Below are 20,292 nucleotides of genomic sequence, written 5' to 3' on the forward strand. Positions count from 1 at the left end.
TTGCTTTCTAGGAGAGTACTTACTGCATACAAAGATGAGGATGAAATTCAAAGAGAGAACATCTTCCACACCCGATGTGAAATTCAAGGTAAGATTTGTAGCATAATTATTGATAGTGGAAGTTGTACAAATGTAATTAGTAGCATTGTAGTTGACAAATTAGGCTTAATAACTATTAAACATCCAGAACCTTATAGATTACAATGGCTTAATGATGGTGGTGAAATAAAAGTGAATAAACAAGCAAAAGTAAAATTTAATATAGGTAGATATGAGGATGTAGTTTTATGAGATATTGTACCCATGATTGCTGGACATATACTATTAGGTAGGCCATGGCAATTTGATAAAGATGCTACTCATTTTGGTCGAGAAAATAGTATTGTTTTCAGGTTTAAAGGGAAGAAGATCAAGCTAGAACCATTATCTCCTAAAGAGGTTTACAAAGACCAATTACAAATGCAACAAAGGAGAGAAGCCGAAAAGCTCAAGGAAAAAGCAAGTATGGCACCAACGGCTTCACCATCCTTTTAAGGAGGTAAGATTGAGGTTGTTGATCAAGGTAAGGTTTCTAAGACTCATATTGAGTGGAAAGATCAAGGCAAAACCGAAAGAGAAGGGAAAGAAAGTGGCAAACCCGAGAGCTTGGAGAAGGAAGGGAAATCAGAAGGTTTGCGCCAATCCGAGAAAGAAAAAGAAAAAGAAAGAAAAGAAAGGTCAAGTAGCAATTTTTATTTGAGTTTTAGGAATATTAATAAGGCTATTGAATGTACAAAACCCTTGTTGGTCATGATTTATAAAGAAAATTATTTTAATGATCAAACTAACTTTGAAGAACTTGAATTGCCAAGTTCAATGATTTCTCTTTTGAAGGAATTTGGAGATGTTTTCCCGAATGAAAGTCCAAGTGGACTACCATCCAGTCATGAGGGAAAAGGCGAGCTTGCTGTCCAAGGTAAGTCTTCTAATACTCAGGCTGTGTGGGGAGATTTTAATAAAACCAAGAGTGAGAAATTTGGTGCAAAAGCCGAAAGTGAGGAAGGTGAGATGACTGTGAGTGAGAAAGGAAAAGGAAGACAAGAAAGGAAAAATATTAATTTTTATCTTAGCTTTGGTGATGTTAATAAAGTAATTATGAATAAGAAATCATTGCTAACCATGAATTTTAAAGATACTTATTTAAAGATGTCTTTATGGCATAGAAGTTTATCTGCATTGTTGAAAGCTTTACTTAGTTGTAATTTAAAAATTTGGGAAATATTGTTTGCTAACTTTAAAAATTGTAATTTTTACCATAATGAGCATGTATTTCTAAATCTTGTTGTAATAGTGTTTGACTCAGGAGAATTGGTTTGGTTGCACTTACGAAAGGAAAGGTTTCCTAAACAAAGAAATTCAAAGCTCATGCCGCCTATGGATGGACTTTTTCAAGTTTTGGAGCCGAATAACAAGAATGCCTACAAGCTTGATTTACCGGGTGAGTATAACATGAGTGCTGCATTTAATGTTCCTGATTTAACTTCCTTTTCTGCAGGTGATAATCTTGATTTGAGGACAAATCCTTTTTAAGAGGAGGGGAATGATGTGATTCCGCCCAAGCCCGCTCCACCGATAACCCGCTGGGGTGCTAACTCGACACGGATGAAGACTAGGCCAATCACAAGAGCTCAAATTAAGAAATTTAAGGGCAACCTGGGAGTATTTATACAGAGGGTAATCAATCTCAACAGAGCTTGTCCATACTTGAAGATACAAAGCCTATTCGAAGCATCCAAGTGGTGGAATCCGATACGGACCTGGGTGATGGTTTTGGTACATTTTTGGAGTCCGGGAAGCATGAAATGGTTCCAATGCTTTACAGGTTCAATACATATGCCTAAGAGGTCATGGAATCAAGTTAATGCAGCCTCAAATGCAATCAAAAAGGGCTTGTACGGACAGCATCAACAATTTGGCCAAATTTGCTGTATAGCTTGCTGGCTTTACTGTATTTTACTGTATTAGCCTTTTCTTATTTATCCAAGCATTGGCAACATGTGGGACTTCATATTCAGCTTATTTGGCATCCTAAAAAGAATCTAGAAGCTGATTTGAAGCTCAAAGAGGTCAAAGATTGATCAAAGTCAACGTGATCAAAAGGCTAGCATTTTTAGTTTCCTAATTTGTTTTTACTTTTTGTTTTAGGAAACTACCATTACTTTTTGCCTTTTATTTATTTATTTTCTGGACAAATAACTTTAGAAAGGTTTTTATTTTATTCTTTCCATTGTAAATTAATTAATTTCTAATTTAATATAAAGGAATTAATTAATCAAACTTAGATTAGGAAAGGAAGTATAGTTTCGGCCAACTAGGTTTCTTTATGTGTGTGGCCGGTTTTACCTAGGGTTTTTAGAGTTTATTTTGTTTCTTTCAAAGCCTATTTAAAGGCTTATTTTTCAATAAGAATACAACTTTGATTTGATTACGAAAATACTAGTGAGATTAATTATCTCTTTGTTCTTTGAGAACACCTAAAATACCATTAGAGAATTGGTTGTTTTAGCTTGACTTATCAATAGGTTTTCCATCCCCTATTGTGGCGTCTACATTATACCAAGGTTTCTAACCACAGGTTGGTTAGGGATTGAGGTCCATTCCATTAGAACTTGAACTTAATTGAGATCCGGGCTAATATAATACGGGTTTAGGAGCAGGTCGTCCTAGGTTCGTATCATCTGGGTCATAATTTGTATTGATTAAACAAATCATTGGAATGCCCAAAGTCATACATTCGCGAAGAGTTGCAAATTCTTCTTGTTGATCAACAATTGGTACAATATTGGGCAATCCAGTCATATATTTAATCCTGCTGAGATATGTTTGCAAGTGAGATAATTGTCTCTTCAACATAGCAGCATCCCTTTTCCAAAGATTATTGAGTCTCCCTGTCTTTTATTTCGTTCTCAAGTCCCTGAATTTATGAAGTTTCTGTTCTAAATTTATGAAGTCTCAAGTCCCTTTATTGCAACTTATGCTATTGAATCCACTGCTTTATTTTTGGTACCAACAATTAATAATTGTTTTCCCCCACTTGCTGCATCAAAAACTAATTCACAAGCTTCTGCCAAAAACCAAGCAGTTCTGGTAAGATTTATAACATGAATACCTTTATGCCTTGCAGAGATATATAGTGCCATTTGACGATTCCATTTCCTAGTACCATGACCAAAATGAACTCCCGCTCCCATCATCTCGTCCAACTTGATGTTCCAATATCTTCTTATCGTAAAAAAAGAAAAAAAAAGAAAAGCTAAAATAAAAATAAATAATTGTTCCCAAGAAACCTTCTCTTCTATTAAAGATTGGCCATTGATACACGATCTAGACCATTCATTTCTTTCTATTAGTTATTATCTTTATTTCTATTACCAAATTAAACGACCACAACACATATAGAAAAAAGGATGAATTCACTTTTAAGAATCATTAAATCCTAGAAACGATTATTCTGATATATCATGTCAATTCTTTGAAATGTAAAAATCAAATAATTGTCTGTGGTTGAACAAAATTTCTTTCATTTCCCACTCGAACAAATTCTTCTTTTTCATTTAAAAAGGAGTGTTGTGATGTTGCCTTGAACAGTGCACTAATCTTTTGAATCCGATTCCAACAGGTATCATCCTCCTAGAATAACGTTCTCTTTCAGACCTTTCAACCAATCAATACAACCACGTAGAGCAGCTTTTGCTAAAATGTGAGCGGTTTCTTGAAAGCTCGCTTCAAATATAAAACCATGAGTATTTAAACATGTGCCACAGTCTGCGGCTGCCCGAAACACAGGTCCCTGGTGATAAGTGCTGTAGCAATCGGTGGTTGTCCAACCCTCAGCTCTTTGTTGAATGCATGGATCGCTGTTGTGGCCTTATAGAGATCCCAATGCACCACCTATGCGTTGTCTCCAACCTGACCTGGTGGGGCTACCCGCTAAGTTTAAGAATATCAATAAGCGGAGTAAAAGAAGCTTACAAGGACTCCCTTAGTAACGAGCACCCTCGGTGTTCGAATTGTAGTCTAAAGAAGCGTCCTCAGTGGCGGACGAAGCTCAAGTCCCCTGGAAGGGGGCACCGGAGAGGGTGAGAGCCCTATTGTGCCCGGACCCTGTCATGCCACGAGGCGCTATCAGCGAGTTGGGTTGTGTGGGAATGCAGCCCAAATCAGGTGGTAAATTCCATCCAAAGCTAAATGTTAGCAAGAGACCTATAGCAAACAAGTACTGCGAGGGAAAGATGAAAAGGACTTTGAAAAGAAAGTCAAAAAGTGCTTAAAATCATCGGGAGGGAAGCGGATGGGGGCCGACGATGTGCCTCAGTCAGATACGGAACGGTGAAAGCCGGTCTGCCAATGGACTCAAGGCACAGATCGATGTGGATTACGATGGTGGCCCAAGCCCGGGCTATACATATGCTGATGGAGACATTGTTGCTGCGATCGTGGTTGGCAGCAAGCACTGTCGTGGTGTGCTTCGGCACCTGCGCGCTTTTGGCGCTGACCTATGGGCTCCCCATTTGGCCCGTCTTGAAACACAGACCAAGGAGTCTGACATGTGGCATGTGTGCAAGTCAACAGGCCAGTAAACCCATAAAGCACAAGGAAGCTGAATGGCAGGATCCCCATGCTAGTTGCACCACTGATCGACCTTGATCTTCTGAGAAGGGTTTCGAGTGAGAGCATGTCTATTGGGACCCAAAAGATGGTGAACTATCCCTAAGTGGGCAAAGCCAGAAGAAACTTTGGTGAAGGTCTGCAGCAATACTAACGTGCAAATCGTTCATCTAACTTGGGTATAAATGCGAAAGACTAATCAAATCATCTAGTAGCTGGTTCCCTCCGAAGTTTCCCTTAGGATAGCTGGAGCCCGCAGATGAGTTCTATCAGGTAAAGCCAATGATTAGAGGCATCAAAGGTGCAATGCCCTCGACCTATTCTCAAACTTTAAATAGGTAGGATGGAGCAGCTGCTCCATTGAGCCGCACTACAGAATCAAGGGCTCCAAGTGGACCATTTTTGGTAAGCAAAACTGGCGATGTGGGATGAACTTGAAGCTGGGTTACAGTGCCCAACTATGCACTAATGTAGAACCCATAAGTGTGTTGGTCGATTAAGATAGCAAGACGATGGTCATGGAAATCGAAATCTACTTAGGAGTGTGTAACAACTCACTTGCCGAATCAACTAGCCCTGAAAATGGATGGTGCTGAAGTGCACTAGGCCCCGATGAGTAGGAGGGCATGGCGGTTGCTGTAAAACCTAGGGTGCGAGCCCGAGTGGAGTCGCCTTCGATGCAAATCTTGGTGGTAGTAGCAAATATTCAAATGAGAACTTTGAAGGCCAGAGAGGGGAAAGATTCCATGTGAACGGCACTTGCACATGGGTTAGTCTATCCTAAGAAATGGGGGAAGCCCGTCTGATAGCGTGACCAGCTTGAATTTTGAAAGGGAATCGGGTTAACATTCCTGAACTGGGACATGGTGATTGATGGCAACATTAAGGAGTCCAAAGACATCAGCGGGGGCCTTGGGAAGAGTTATCTTTTCTATTTAATAGCCTACCCACCCTGGAAATGACTTAGCCGTAGGTAGGGTCTAGCGGCTGGAAGAGCACCGCACGTCGAGTGGTGTCCAGTGGGCCCCCGGAGGCCCTTGAAACTCCAGAGGACCGAGCGCCTACCATGCCCGATCATATTCATAACCGCATTAGGTCTCCAAAGTGAACAGCCTCTGGCCAATGGAATAATGAAGGCAAGGGAAGTTGGAAAAATGGATCCGTAAAAGGATTGGCTCTGAGGGCTGGGCATAGGGGTCCTAGTCCCGAACCCATCGACTGTCGGTGGACTACTCAAGTTGCTCCAACGGCGGGAGTGGTTTACCGCATGCCGATCGGGGGACAGAATGGGATAAGGTCCCTTTGGGGGCCCTTCCCCAGGCATCGAACAGTCGACTCAGAACTGGTACAGACAAGGGCAATCCGACTGTTTAATTAAAACAAAGCATTGCAATGGTCCATGCGGATGCTCACACAATGTGATTTCCGCCTAGTGCTCTGAATGTCAAAGCAAAGAAATTCAACCAAGCACGGGTAAATGGTGGGTGTAACTATGACTCTCTTAAGGTAGCTAAATGCCTCATCATCGAATTAGTGATGCGCATGAATGGATTAACAAGATTCCCACTGTCCCTGTATACTATCTAAGGAGACCACAGCCAAGGGAACTAGCTTGGCAGAATTAGCAGGGAAAGAAGACCCTGTTGAGCTTGACTCTAGTCTAACTTTGTGAAATGACCTGAGAGGTATAGTATAAGTGGGAGCTGGAAACAGCGAAAGTGAAATACCACTACTTTTAACGTTATTTTACTTATTCCATGAATCAGAAGCGGGGCACTGCCCCTCTTTTTGGACCCAAGGCCTATCTTGGCTGGCCGATCCGGGCGAAAAACATTGTCAAGTGGGGAGTTTGGCTAGGATGACACATATGTTAAAAGATAATGCAGGAGTCCTAAGATAAGCTCAAAGAGAATAGAAATCTCATGTGGAACAAAAAGGTAAAAGCTAGTTTGATTATGATTTCTAGTACGAATACGAAGCATGAAAGCGTGGCCTATCGATCCTTTAGACTTTGGAATTTGAAGCTAGGGGTGTCAGAAAAGTTACCACAGGAATAACTGGCTTATGGCAGCCAAGCGTTCATAGCGACGTTGCTTTTTGATCTTTCGATGTTGGCTCTTCCTATCATTATGAAGCAAAATTCACTAAGTGTTGGATTGTTCGCCCACCAATAGGGAACATGGGCTGGGCTTAGACCGTCGTGAGATAGGTTAGTTTTACCCTACTGATAATAGTGTCACAATAGTAATTCAATCTAGTACGAGAGGAACTGTGAATTCGCACAATTAGCAATCGCGCTTGGTTGAAAAGCCAGTGGTGCGAAACCACCGTGTGCTTGATTATGACTGAACACTCTAAGTCAGAATCCTGGCTAGAAGCAATGTATGCGCTCATCGCCCGTTTGCCAACCAATAGTAAGGGCCTTGGCCCTCAAAGGCACGTGTCGTTAGCCAACCCTGTGCGGTAGACGTACCATGTGGGCCGCCTTGAAGTTCAATTCCTACCGTGTGGGCCGCGTTGCCTGTACGTCCAATCATAATTTTTTTCTTTTTGGGTTTTTTAATTAGTTCTTTTGTTGTTCATTAACAAATAAACATTGAAAATATTTCTTAAAAATGTGAAGGAAAAATACTAAAGTGGTTGTTTAATATTTTTGTTTTTCAAGTCAAGTTTATTTTCTAATACATTCGCAAGTCTCTTTTTTTTTTTTTTTTTAAACAAAAGAAAACAGACGACGCATTACCTTAAAAATGCATTGCCTTTTTGATGTGTTATTTTTTATTTTTTATGATTGTTCATCTTCAAATAAACACTTAAAATATTACTTAAAATGTTAAGAAAAATTAATAAGCTGGTTATATTGCTAAAATATTTTCATTGCTTATTTGAAGTTGAAAAAAAAAAATGCAATTTAAGAGATTTGCAAGTTTAAACAGAAAATCAATTGTACTTCGAAAAAAATTATTTAAAGAAAAAAGAAAAAAGAACAGACGATGCGAAAAGAAGATATTGCATCACCTGTTCTCTTAAAAATAGAGAACAGGTGACACTAAACGAAGTAGTTGCGTTGCCTGTTCCTTTTTTTTTAAATAAAAATAAAAATATAATTTAAGAGATTTGTAAGTTTAAACAGAAAATAAAGTATACATAAAAAACAAATAATCGAACAACCACCTCAGTTATATTGCTTAAATATTTTCACTGCTTATTTGAAGTTGAAAAAAATCATTTTTAAAGAAAAAAAAAAAAAGAACAAGCGACACTAAAAGAAATAACTGCATCACCTATTCATTTAAAAAAAGAAACGAAAATACAATTTAAGAGATTTGTAAGTTTAAATAGAAAATAATCTGTACTTGGAAAAAAATTATTTAATGAAAAAAGAAAAACAAACAGGTGACGTGAAAAGAAGTTGTTGCATCGCCTGTTCCTTTAAAAAACAAAGAACAGGTCACGCTAAACGAAGTAATTGCGTCACCTGTTCCCTTTTAAAAAAAATTAAAAATACAATTTAAGATATTTGCAAGTTTAAACAGAAAATAAATTATACATGAAAAATAAAATAATTGAACAACCACCTCAGTTATATTGCTTAAATATTTTCAGAAATTATTTGAAGTTGAAAAAAAAATACTGTTTAAAGAAAAAAAAAATAAAACAAAGAACAAGCAATGCTTAAAGAAGTAATTGCATTGCTTGTTCCTTTTTTAAAAAATAAAAAACGAAAATATAATTTAAGAGATTTACAAGTTTAAACCAAAAAAAAACTGTACTTGGAAAAAAAATTTATTTAAAGAAAAAAGAAAACAAAAAGGCAACGCTAAAAGAAGTTATTACGTTGCCTGTTTCAGTTAAAAAAGAAAAAGAAAAGAACAGGCGACGTTAAGCCAAGTAACTGCATCGCATGTTCCCTAATTTAATAAAATAAAATAAAATAAAATACAATTTAAGAGATCTGAAAGCTTAAACAAAAAATAAACTATATTTGGAAAAAAATTATTTAAAAAAAAAAAAATAGGTGACACTAAAAGAAATTATTGCAACGCCTGTTCCCTTAAAAACAAAGAACAGACGACAAAAAAAAAAATACAATTTATGAATAAGCAAGTTTAAACAGAAAATAAACTATACTTGGAAAAAAAATATTTAAAGAAAAAAAAAAGAACAGGTAATGCTTAAAAAAGTTATTGCATCGCCTATTTCCATAAAAAACAAAGAACAGGCGACGCTAAACGAAGTAATTGCATCACCGGTTCCTTTTTAACCAAAAAAAAAAAAAGAAAATATAATTTAAGAGGTTTATAATTTTAAATAGAGAATAAATTGTACTTGGAAAAAACTTATTTAGAGAAAAAAGAAAAAAATAGGCGACACTAAGAAGTTATTATGTCACCTATTCCCTTAAAAACAAAGAATAGGCAACGCTAAACGAAGTACTTGCATCATCTGTTTGCTTTTTTTAAATACAAAAATACAATTTAAGAGACTTGCAAGTTTTAGAGGATGCTTAATATACAAATAGGCAACCCTTTTTTAAATAAAGAAATAAGCAACTCAGTTTCCAATAGCGTCGTCTTTTCTTCTTTCTCTTTTTCCATCATTTTTTAATTTATTTTTCTTGATATTTGATAATTTTTATAGATATTTCTATATTTTGAGCCCTCGATATTTTTATCGTTACTAAAATTTTTAACGTTGTCACACAATGGTACACACATGATATAGATGTAGATCAACATATGTTTTGCATTTTAATGCCTTAAATTATTTACATACATAAGCGTAGCAAAATAATTAATTTATGCATTTAATTTATTTATGTTTTAATTTAAATTAATAATTTTTTAAATTAAAATAAAGTTTGAGAAGTTTGATTGCTTTAAAATTGAAAAGCATTAAGCGACGCTTTTAACATCAAATACATAGCCTATTGTCTTAATTTTTGGAATTTTATTTAATTTTATATTTTATTTATATGCATATAAATATTAAATGAATTAATTAGTAATAAGAAGCAAAATAATTAATATATGCATTTAATTTAATTGTGTTTAAACTTTAAATTAATGATTTTTTAAATGATTATAAAGTTTCATAAGTTTAACTATTTCAAAAGCATAGCCCATTCTATTAAGTTTTAGTATTTTAATTAATTTCATGTTTTAATATTATGTATATAAAGATTAAGCATATTAAATAGCAATATGAAGCAAAGTAATTAATCTATCTATTTAATTTATTTTTGTTATAATTTTAAATTAATTCTTTTTTAAAATAATAAAATTTTGACAAAATTAATTATTTTATAATTTCAAAATATTAGGCAACACTTTTAACATCAAAAGCATCACCTACTGTCTTAATTTTTGAAATTTTAATTAATTATATGTTTTATTCATATTTATATAAATGTTAAATATATTATATAGTAATATGAGGTAAAACAATTAATGTATTCACATAATTTATTTGTTTTTCAATTTTAAATAAATTATTTTTTGAATTAATAAGAGCTTGACAAAATTAAATAAGTTAAAAGTATTAGATGATGCTTTTAACATCAAAAGCATTGTCTATTGTCTTAAATCTTGGAATTTTATATAACTTTATATTTTATTCATATGTATACATATAGTAGATATATTAATTATCAATATGAAGCAAAATAATTAATCTATGCATCCAATTTATTTGTGTTTCAATTTTAAATTAATGATTTGTTAAATTAATAAAAAATTTGATAAATTTAATTATTTTAAAATTGAAAACTATCATGCGACGCTTTAAGCATCAATAGTGTCGCCTGCTGTATTAATTTTATTTTTTATTATTACGTATATAAATATTAAATATATTAATTAGCAATATGAAATAAAATAATTATATATTCATTTAATTTATTTGTGCTTAATTTATAAATCAATTATTTTTAGACTAAGAAAATTTTGGTAAAATTAATTATTTTAAAATTTAAAAGTATTAGACGATACTTTTAGCATAAAAAGCATCGCTTATTCTTTTAACTTTTTAAATTTTATTTAACTTTATGTTTTATTCATATGTGCATATATATTAAATATATTAATTAATAATATGAAGAAAAATAATCAATCTATACCTTTCAGTTAATTTGTATTTCAATTTTGAATTAATAAAAAATTTAATAAATTTAATTATTTTAAAGTTTAGAAGCACCAGATGATACTTTTAGCATCAAAAGCATAACCTGCTGTGTTAACTTTTAGTATTTTATTTAATTTTATGCTTTAATATTATGTATATAAATATTAAATATATTAAATAGAAATATAAAACACAATAATTGACCTATTTAATTTATTTATTTGTGTTTCAATTTTAAATTAATTATTTTTGAAATTAATGAATTTTGACAAGATTAATTATTTTATAATTTAAAAGAATTAGACAATACTTTTAACATCAAAAGCATTTCCTATTATCTTAATTCTTTGAATTTTATTTAATTTTAAGTTTTATTCATATGCATATAAATATTAAATATATTAATTAGTAATATGAAGAAAAATAATTAATTTATTTGTGTAATTTATTTCTTTTTCAATTTTAAATAAAATATTTTCTTACATTAATAAAAGCTTCATGAAATTAGATATTTTATAATTAAAATACTTGATCTATGTATTTAATTTATTTGTGTTTCAATTTTAAATTAATGATTTTTTAAAATTAATAAAAAAATTAATAAATTTCAGTATTATAAAATTGAAAACAATCAGGCGTCGCTTTTAGTAATTGCCGCTTGTTGAGTTAATTTTTTACATTTTAATTAAATTTTTTTATTTTATGTGTATAAATATTAAACATGTTAATTAGTAATATGAAACAAAATGACTAATTTATTTTTTATGTTTTATTTTTAAATTAATTATCTTTTAAACTAAAGAAATTTTGGAACAAACTAATTATTTTGTAATATAAAAGCGCTAGGCGATACTTTAACATCAAAAGCATCCCTTATTCTCTTAATTTTTAAAATTTTATTTAATTTTATGTTTTATTCATATGTGTATATATATATATATATATATATTAAATATATTAGTTAGCAATATAAAGCAAAATAATTAATCTATGCTTTCAATTAATTAATGATTTTTTAAACTAATAAAACGTTTAATAAATTTAATTATTTTAGAATTGTAAGGCATCAAGCACGCTTTTAGCATCAAAATCGTAATCTGCTGTGTTAATTTTTGGTATTTTAATTAATTATTTGTTTTAATAGTATGTATATGAATATTAAGTATATTAAATAACAACATGAAATAAAATAATTAATCTATTCAATTAATTTATTTGTATTTTGATTTTAAATGAATTATTTTTTAAATTAATAAATATTTTCACAAAATTAATTATTTTATAATTTAAAAGGATTAGCTGATGTTTTTAACATTAAAAACATCACCTACTGTCTTAATTTTTGGAATTCTATCTAATATTTTATTTTATTCATATATATATAAATATTAAATATATTAATTAGTAATATGAAGCAAAACAATTAATCTATTCATCTAATTTGTTCATGCTTCACTTTTAAATTAATAAGATTTTAACAAAATTAAATATTTTATAATTTAAAATCATTAAGCGATACTTCTAATATCAAAAGCATTGCCAATTTTCTTAATTCTTGGAATTTTATTTAATTTTAAGTTTTATTCATATGCATATACATATTAAATATATTAATTAGCAACATGATGCAAAATAATGAATCTATGCATTTAATTTATTTGTGTTCAATTTTAAATTAATACTTTTTAAAATTAATAAAATATTTAATACATTTAACTATTTTAAAATTGAAAACAACCATAAACGTTGTCTATTGTCTTAATTTTTGAAATTCTATTTAATTTTTTATTTTATTCATATGTATAAAAGTATTCAATATATTAATTAGTAATATGAAGCAAAACAATTAATCTATACGTGTAATTTATCCGTACTTCATGTTTAAATTAATTATTTTTAAATTAATAAGACTTTGGTAAAATTAAATATATAATTTAAAAGCATTAGAGATCGCTCTTAGCCAAAAAAAACATTGTCCATTGTCTTAATTTTTGGAATTGTATTTAATTTTATATTTTATTCATACGAATTTAAATATTAACTATATTAATTAGCAATTACAAGCAAAAAAATTAATCTATGCAATTAATTTATTTATATTTCAATTTTAAATTAATAATTTTTTAAATTAATAAAATATTTGAAAATTTTAATTATTTTAAAATTGAAAACAATCAGGCGTCAAAAGTGTCATTGCTAGGTTAATTTTTTGTATTTTAATAAATTTTATTTCTTATTTTATATATATAAATATTAAATATATCAATTAGCAATATGAAGTAAAATAATTAATATATCTTTCTAACTTTTTTGCGCTTCATTTTTTAGTAATTATTTTTTAAACTAATAAAATTTTGGCAAAATTAATTATTCTAAATTTAAGAGTACTAGGCGATGCTTTTAACTTCAAAAGCGTTGTCTATTCTTTTAATCTTTTAAAATTTTATTTAATTTTATGTTTTATTCATATGCATATATATTAAATATATTAATTAATAATAATAAGCAAAATAATTAATATATACTTTCAATTAATTCGTGTTTCAATTTTTAATTAATGATATTTTAAATTAATTAAAAGTTTAATAAGTTTAATTATTTTAAAATTGAAAAGCATCAGGCGATACTTTTAGTATCAAAGGCGTAACCTGTTGTGTTAATTTTTGGTATTTTAATTAATTTTCTATTTTAATATTATGTATATTAAACAGCCACATGAAGCAAAATAATTAATCTATTCATTTAATTTATTTGTATTTCAATTTTAAATTAATTATTTTTAAAATTAATAAAAATTTTAACAGAATTAATTATTTTATAATTTAAAAGGATTAGCTGATGCTTTTAACATAAAAAAAAAGTCACCTATTATCTTAATTTTTGGAATTCTGTTTAATTTTTTATTTTATTCATATGTATATTAATTACTAATATCAAGCAAAACAATTAATCTATTCATGTAATTTATTTATGCTTAAATTTAAATTAATTATTTTTAGATTAGCAAGAATTTGATATAATTAAATATTTTATAATTTAAAAGCATTAGGTGGCGCTTTTAGCATAAAAAACATTGCCTATTGTCTTAATTTTTGGAATTGTATTTAATTTTATGTTTTATTTATGTGGATATAAATATTAAATAAATTAATTAGCAATTGGAAGCAAAAAAATTAATCAATGCATTTAATTTATTTATATTTCAATTTTAAATTAATAATTTTTTAAATTAATAAAATGTTTGATAAATTTATTTATTTTAAAATTGAAAACAATCAAGCATCGCTTTCGGCATCAAAAGTTTCGTTGTTAAGTTATATTTTTTATTTTAATTAATTTTATTTTTTATTTTATGTATATAAATATTAAATATATTGGTTAGCAAAATAAACTAAAACAAGTATACATTGATTTTTTTTTTTTTGTGTTTCATTTTTAAATTAATTATTTTTAAACTAATAAAATTTTGACAAAATTAATTATTTTATAATTTAAAAGCGCTAGGTAATACTTTTAACATTAAAAGCATCGCCTATTCTTTTAATTTTTGAAATTTTCTTTAATTTTATGTTTTATTCATATGTGTATATATATATATATATATATTAAATATATTAATTAACAATATGAAGTAAAACAATTTATCTGTGCTTTCAATTAATTCGTGTTTCAATTTTTAATTAATGATTTTTTAAATTAATAAAAAATTTCATAAATTTAATTATTTTAAAATTGAAAAGTATCAGGCAATGCTTTTAGCATTAAAAGGGTAACCTATTGTGTTAACTTTTAGTATTTAAATTAGTTTTTTCTTTTAATATTATATATATAAATATTAAGTATATTAAATAGCAACATGAAGCAAAGTAGTTAATCTATTCATTTAATTTATTTGTATTTCGATTTTAAATTAATTATTTTTTAAATTAATAAAAATTTTCATAAAATTTATTATTTTGTACTTTAAAAGGATTAGCCAATGCTTTTAACATAAAAAAATGTCGCTTATTGTCTTAATTTTTGGAATTCTATTTAATTTTTTGTCTTATTCATATGTATACAGATATTAAATATATTAATTAGTAATATGAAGTACAACAATTAATCTATTTGTCTAATTTGTTTGTGCTTCAATTTTAAATTAATAAGAGTTTGACAAAATTAAAATTTTATAATTTAAAATCATTAGACGACGCTTGTAATTTAAGAGTTTAATTTTAACTTTTATTCATATACATATAAATATTAAATATATTAATTAGCAATATGATGCAAAATAATTATTCTATGCATTTAATTTATTTATGTGTCAATTTTAAATTAATGATTTTTTAATTTAACAAAATGGTTGATAAATTTAGTTATTTTAAAATCGAAAACAATCAGGCATTGCTCTTAACATCAAAAGTGTCACTGTTAAGTTATTTATTTGTGTTTTAATTATTTTTATTTTTTATTTTATGTATATAAATATCAAATATATTAATTAGCAATACGAAGCAAAATGATTAATATATTTATTTAATATTTTTGTGTTTTATTTTTTAATTAGTTATTTTGTGAACTAATAAAATTTTAGCAAAATTAATTATTTTTTAATTTAAAAGAGCTAGACGATGTAAAAGTTAATAAAATTTTTGAAATTGTATTTAATTTTTTGTTTTATTTATATGTATGTAAATATTTGTTAAATATATTAATTTGTAATATGAAGTAAAATAAGAAGAGTTAAATGGTCGGGTTAGCTGCTTTTCTGGGTTTCTACTTTCTTTTACCTTTGTCACCGTCAACGAGCACATATCACTGATATTTCTTCCATTTTTGATCATCAGTCATACTGGATTCACTAATGATGAGAACCCACCCGTACCTATACAATCAACTACTCGCTGAAGTGCTGATCCTATGCAATTGAAGACCGAATCAATTACTAGGGTTCAAGCGAAAAGGTTTAAGAAAAATCTTGTTAGCTTCATACAAAATGTAATTAAATCTCAAGAAGGCGTATTAATATCAGAAGATTCTAAGCTCGTGTTGAGTATCCAAGTTATAAAGGCAGAAATGGACCCAAGAAGCTGTTTGCAACATTTGAGGACTCCTGACAGTAAGGGGTGAGCTTGTTGGCCTATGAATGTGTTTGAGCTCATCAAGAGGCCATGAAATCATACCAGGATAGAAGCAAGGGCATCCAAGTATGTCATTAGCGTCCAAGCTTCTACATTAGCTGGATTTAGCTAGTTTGGCGTTGGGAAGGAGCTTACTTGCATTCCAAGCAAGCTTTGATAATTTCAATCAATGATAATGTGTGGGAACCAGTTCTAGTCCTACCAGGCATCCTACATGGCATGGTGAATCAGATTTGGAGCCTAAATTAGCTAGAGATTGGACAAGTACAGCTTATTTGAAAAATTAGTCAACTACTTTCCAAATATGAAATTTAACTATTATTTTGGGAAATAGTTTTTAATTTTTAATTTTTATTTAATTATTTACTGGAAAAAATAATTTAGGAAGGTTGAATTTTAATATTTGTGATTGTAAATTAATTAATTCCTCTTTAAAAGTTAAGGAATCAATTAATACAAATTAGATTAGGAAAGACATATAACATTCGGCCACATCTTTTGTTTAGTTTTATTGGCTGATTTTCACCTATGTTTTAGGATTTTGATTTTGTCACTTTAGCCTATTTAAAGGCTTATTTCTCAATAAATGACACTACATTATTCATTCAAAAAAATTACTATGAAAAGGATTTCTTTTTGTTTTCTTAAAACATCTAAAATACTGAATAAAGAGCGAGTGTTTTAGTTTGAATTATCAATAGGACAATCCATAACCTATTGTGACGTCTTCGACATATACCAAAGTTTTTAATCGCAGGATGATTAAAAAATCTGAACTTAATTTTTATCCAAACTAATATAATACGGGTTTAGGAGTGAGTCGACCCAGGTTTGTATCATTTGGTATCGGAGCTAAATTTTGTTTAGGTTTGATTTATCATATTTGCTTTGTTTTATTTTTGTGTTATTCTACAATTTTAACATTAGGTTAAGATTGTTTCTACCCATACATGTGCTGCATATTAAAAAAAAAATTAAATCTTCAAAGCCTAATTAGGGTTTCTTTTTGTTTAGTTAAATTTTTGTTTGCTTCCTAGTTTGTTGGTTGGTTTCGTATGTTAGTTCTTAGTAATTTGGTATATTGTTGATTTTTCTTTGCTGTTTTTAATTGTAATTAGTTGCACTTATATATTAAAAAAAAAATAAAAAGGAATTTCGGAAAACATATTGCAAAACCTTAAATTTTTTCAATTTGTTTTGTTTGGAAGGTGTATTCAAATTTGAGAAATTGCTAGGCATTGGAGTTGCATTTTTTTGGTGATTGTGCTGCTGGAAGTTGTGTGATATTATTCGGTTTGTGATATAAAAAATAAAAAAAAAAAGCCGAAGTTAAAAAAAAATTGCACAAAAGGCCGGTTTTGAGAATTGCAAATTTGAGTTTGTTTGAATTTGGGAAAAAATCAATTGTGATAGTTGGATTTGTTGTTTATTCAATATTGGTTGTTGGATATTGGAATATTGGTGTTAATTGATTGGATTAAAATTGGTTTAAGGATTTGAAACAAAAACCTAAATTATGAGAACTACAACCAACATCTATCTCATATTTTGTTTGAATTGTGTTCTTGTTAATTTTTTGAACCCTTTTCTAAATTTTATCCTTGAATTATGGTCTTTTAATATTCTGGTTTGATTCCTTATTGAATATGAAAATTGCTTTAATACTTTTCCTTGTTTTTGGATAGTAAAGCCGAAAATTAGGTTTTCTAATTCACTAGGAATTTGCTTGCTTCTTCCTTCTATTTATTGATAGGTTTAATTAAGACATACTTGTAATTTAGTTGCTGATTTTAAGTGTGTTTTATTAGAATTTTGAGATAATATTTGGAGTGAAAAAAGGCAAGAGAGTGTGAGCTTATAACAGGGTTAAAAGCCAAAACTAGTGTGAAACATGAGTGAATGAGACCTTATTTGAGTGATACACATGAAGGAGTGAACTTGGTGAGATTTCTTGCATTATTTCACTAACATGATATTCATGATTACAAAGAGGAGGTGATTCTTTAAGAGAACTTGGAGAGGATTCTATGGGGTTCAAAGGAGAGTATAGAGCATCAGGGAGTTATGCAGAACCTACTAACATGCAGGTGGTGTTGGAGCAATTGTAAAGGATGAATGCTCTGTTTGATCAATTCAATCAAAGGATGGACAAGTTTGAGTACCAATAGAGAAGGCCAAACCCTAGGATGGAACCACAAGGAGGACGTGGTTGAGGAAGAGGAGACCGTGGACGTTATCGGGAGGAAATTGAAGAAGAAGACTTTAGAGACAATTTTGAGGAGGATTTCAAAGACATATTTGCACTCCAAGGAAGGCAAATGTGTGGTAGACACAACGAGGAGGATGATGATTTAGGTAATATCAAGGTTAGTATACCACCATTTTTGGGAAAGAGTGATGCGGAAGCTTGATGATTTAGGTAATATCAAGGTTAGTATACCACCATTTTTGGGAAAGAGTGATGCGGAAGCTTACTTGGAATGGGAAGAACGTATGGAGATGATTTTTCATTGCCATAACTATTCAGAGGCAAAAAAGGTTAGCTTAACAGCCTTAAATTTGGGACATTATGCTTTACAGTGGTGGAACAATGAGCAAAATATCCTAAAAGAGAGTTAGTGACGAGTTAGAAACAACTTAGAGACAAATGAAAGGAGCAATGAGGAAAAGATTCGTACCAAGCCATTATAATAGGATGTTGCATTAGAGATTACAATCTTTATCTCAAGGAAACAGGTTGATAGAGGATTATTACAAGGAGATGAAAATGCTCATGATGAGGTTGTGTTTGAATAAAGACTGAGAGGTAACAATGGCTAGGTTTCTTGGAGGGCTTAATCGAGAGATTGCAAACTAAGTGAATCTACAACAATATATGGTGTTGGAAGAGATGCTACAAGCAGCGATCAAAATTGAGCACCAACTCAAGAGGAGGGGTAGTAACACATGGCATGGAGGAGCTTTAAATAGTTGGAGGACCAGTTCAACTAGTTGAAGAAGCAATCCCGCATTCGAGCCAAGACCAAAGTCAAAGCAAGAGGAAAGAAGTGCCATTTGGCCAAGGAGACACAACCAGGTTGAACCTGTATAAGCACCAAAACCAAAAGGTAAGGATGATCCTAAACCATCTATAGCTCATGATATTGTGTGTTTTAAATGTCAAGACAGTGGACATATTGCCAACCAATGTCCAAATAGAAGAATAATGGTGTTGAAGGATAATGGAGAGCTGAAATTAGACAATAAGGAGTTAGAAGCTGAGATTGAGCACAATGAGGACAAATCTGAAGAAGAATAGCATGATGAACCTGTGACTTACAAGGCTTCAAGGGTTGAGTTAAGTTTTTTGGTACATAGAGTCTTGACCATGTATAAGGATGAAGAGTAAGTGTAACGGGAAAATATTTTCTACACTCTCTTGTGGTGGAGAAATTAGGGTTAACAACAATCAAACATCCAAAACTATATAGACTTCAATGGCTTAATGACAGTGGAAAGATGGTAAATAAACAAGCCAAGATAAAGTTTAGTATTGATAACTATGTGAATGTGGTTTTATGTGATGTTGTACCTATGCATGTAGGACATATTTTATTGGGAAGACCGTGGAAATTTGACAAGAATACTATACACTATAATCGGAAAAATTCCATTGTGTTCCTATTTAAAAGTAAGAAAGTTAAGCTTAAGCCATTGACACCAAGGGAGGTGTTTAGAAATCATGTGCAAATACAAGAAAGAAGGGAGGCCGAATAGCAAAAGGAGAAGACCATCATGCCACCCACAACTTCAATAAGCAAATAAGAGGGCAAGGCCGAGCCGCATCACTTAGGTAAGCTTTCTAAACCCGAGAGTGAGAAGCAAAAGGAAGAAAAGAAAAAGATCAACTTTTATCTTAGTCAAGGTGAGGTTAAAAAGGAATTTTTAATTAAGAAACCTATGCTAGTCATGATGTATAAAGTTACATTTTTAAATCATCTAGCTAACCCTGAAGAGCCTGCATTGCCGAGCTCTATTTCTTCTCTTTTGCAAGAGTTTGATGACATTTTTCTAAAGGAGATTCCTAGTAGTTTACTACCTATTCAAGGAATTGAACACCAAATAGATTTCATCCCCGAAGCCATAATTCCTAATAAGCCTGCATACAAAAGTAATCCCGATGAGACAAAGGAGCTTCAATGCCAGGTAAGTAAATTGCTAAACAAAGATTACATTAGAGAAAGCATGAGTCAATGTGCTATACCTTGATTGTTAATGCCTAAGAAAGATTGATCTTGGAAAATGTGTGTTGATTGTAGGGCCATTAACAACATAACTATCAAGTATAGGCATCCTATTCCTAGATGAGATGATATGCTTGATGAATTATATGGTGCTTACATGTTTTTGAAGATTG

At 30.2% G+C, this 20,292-nt stretch overlaps 1 non-coding gene and 1 pseudogene across 1 annotated transcript; one reads left to right on the plus strand and one right to left on the minus strand.

Moving 5' to 3' along the window:
- Positions 1 to 2,712: 2,712 nt before the first annotated feature.
- Positions 2,713 to 19,265, minus strand: LOC125420288 (small ribosomal subunit protein uS2c-like; annotated as a pseudogene).
- Positions 3,945 to 7,274, plus strand: LOC125420291 (28S ribosomal RNA). The gene has a single exon (XR_007238763.2). It is a non-coding gene; the product is annotated as a 28S ribosomal RNA (ribosomal RNA).
- Positions 19,266 to 20,292: the final 1,027 nt, after the last annotated feature.

This window comes from Ziziphus jujuba, chromosome 4, assembly GCF_031755915.1.
Source record: "Ziziphus jujuba cultivar Dongzao chromosome 4, ASM3175591v1".
Lineage (NCBI taxonomy): Eukaryota > Viridiplantae > Streptophyta > Magnoliopsida > Rosales > Rhamnaceae > Ziziphus > Ziziphus jujuba.